Genomic DNA, 2,632 nt, shown 5'->3' on the forward strand with positions numbered 1-2,632 from the left:
TCGAAAAACGCCTTACTATACATGGTCGTTTGTTTTCCTAATTTTTTTCGGTTAAAAATGCCTTACTATACATGGTCGTTTTTTTTTGGCTGAAAACGCCTTACTATACATGGTCGCTTTTTTCGGCTAAAAACGCCTTACTATACATGGTCGTTTTTTTCGGCAAAAAAACACCTTACTATACATGGTCGTTTTTTTCAGCTAAAAACACCTTACTACACATGGTCGTTTTTAGCCATAAAACAACGACCATGAAGAGTAAGGCATTTTTAGCCTAATTTTAAAGCCTAACCCGATTTGAAATCCTTGCCCGAGTTGGAAAGCTGACTTTGAAACCCTGCCCAACACGACCCTATCTGAACCCGGCTCGGTTGCCGTGCCGATGGAGGATTAGGCTTCGATTCCCAGAAGCCTTGGGTTCATTTGGGGTTTGACGCGATCAAACGGGATTACGGTGAAAATGAAGCCGGAGGCGCTGTCACATGTTGCGGAGAGGCTTCATCAGCTATTATTTGAACCACTTGGAACTGGGCTTTTTTTTTTTTTTTTTTTTGCGGGTTCGTGAAATCTGTGGTGATAAAGTGATTTTCGCCCCAATTTCAGGTTTTCGTGGTCTTTTGCTCCGTTTCAGCCTTTCTTGGAGTTTCTACGTGCAATCGTCGATGACGGTGACCTCTCTTATCTGATCACAGTCGCCGAGTCGGCGCATAATCACCTCCGTTATCGACGACGCAGTGACTGGCCTCGCAGGCCGACCGATGGGTCGCCGAGAGAGAGCACCGATGAGAATTTCACATCAAGAGTGGGCAAAATGATTTGTATTCTCAACATAGGTTGCAGATATCATGCTCAAAATGTTAGCCCACCCCCAACCCTAAAAAAAAAAGTGTGTGTGTGTGTGTGTGTATATATATACACATATATATATATATATATATATATATACACTTTTGCGGCGAAGCGCAGCCGTGCCGGCTTTCTGTCAATGATCAAGCAAGACCCGACGCGGCTGCTCTCAGCCACTATCTGGCCTCTCGCTGATAAGCTTGTCTGAACTCGCCGCCTTATCTTTTGCGTCGCTTTTTTCTTGCCCAACTGCTGGCTGGCCAAAGGGGCTGCCAAATGAAGGGGGGGGGGGGCGAGCACCAGCACGTCAATCTGGGGGCCCCTCGCCCCGTGCAATTCCCCCCAATGCTCACACACAATGTGACACGCCATCGACGGGCTAACGAAAGTAGCATCGTGAGTCTCGCATTGACGTCGGAATGTATACTTGGAACACCATCGGTGGCAACGCGTTTTCTTTCACCTCCAAGAAAAATGTGGTTTGAATGTCATTGTCTTTGTGTAAATGCGTCAAACAAAAACAAAATACCCTAAAATGGCAAACTATCGGCCACACTGCAAAAATGGCACCAAGGTTTTGTTAAAAAGAAAGGGGTTTTATTTTTTTCAAGGGAGCCCAATGCAGGTTTTGAAGCAACAATGGGAAACCATCATGTCAATTCACCAAACACGTTGGCAAAAAAGTCCCAATCGTCGTCCAAAGCCGGAGGAGAAAACAACAGAAAGAATGGTTCGTGATGCTGAGGAAACGATGAAAAAATAGCTCATAAAAATAAACAACAACAAATCCTCCTCATCATCAAATGAAACGACATCAGCAGCTTGTTTCAAAAGGTGAAACAAAACGTCACATGTGACACATCTAGTAGCCTTGAAGAGTTTTCTTTTTTTTTCCTTCTCAGTCAAAAACATTTCAAAACAAAAGCGATGTACACCCACGACAGTTAGCCACGACATTCTTGCATTGCGCTCATCGTTTACAGCTCGCTTGCTTGTTTGTTAGCAAACGCAGCGTGTCTTGGGAAATGAGCCAATTTCACTTGATTGGTCCGAAAATAATTTCTTGCTTCCAAATGAGGGAGATTTTTCGATCATCTCTCGATAGCGGCAACATAATCGAGTGAGTGTATTCTCTTTGGCCGCCTGCTGCCGTCCATGCAACAGAATTTCACATCCACTCAATGGTAAACCTGTCAACAAATTTGAGATGCAATCATCATTATTTCCTTACATGGCTTTCTGTGACTCCACTGGTCTCGCACATGGCACCGTCACACACATTTTACTAATTATTTTCGTCCAAATATGCCGAACCTTTTTGTAAGTAGCGTAAATGTCTTGGCAAAGTTGGGAAACCAAGGTGGGCGTGCAACCGGGGGCAATGTCATTTCAAAGGTGATGCTAATAATGCTAATCACGTTAGCGTGGAAACGGAAAGTGAAATGAGCTAACCCACCCGGTGTCGATATTTCATTTTCTGATACAGAAAAATACTCAAGTGAATCACGGATGTTATACTGATTTGCCACGGCTTTGTGGGGGGGGGAGGGTTAAATATTTCTCTCTATACAGTTGTTATATGAAAATACGTCAAAACGGTGGTGTTCCGTGTCAACTGCATTTCTGAGCGAAGCAGCCTGGACCATTCTGCCTGAGACGGGAGCAGTTTGAAGCGACGCAGGACTAAAATAATAGCTTTTTCCTCCCTCCGTCGGACTATTTTTATCATTATTATTATTTCGAAAAAAAACAAAAACAAAATCAGATGTTGACGGCAGGTTGCCCT

This window comes from Hippocampus comes, unplaced genomic scaffold (genome assembly GCF_001891065.2).
Source record: "Hippocampus comes isolate QL1 unplaced genomic scaffold, H_comes_QL1_v1.1 scaffold145, whole genome shotgun sequence".
Taxonomy (NCBI): domain Eukaryota; kingdom Metazoa; phylum Chordata; class Actinopteri; order Syngnathiformes; family Syngnathidae; genus Hippocampus; species Hippocampus comes.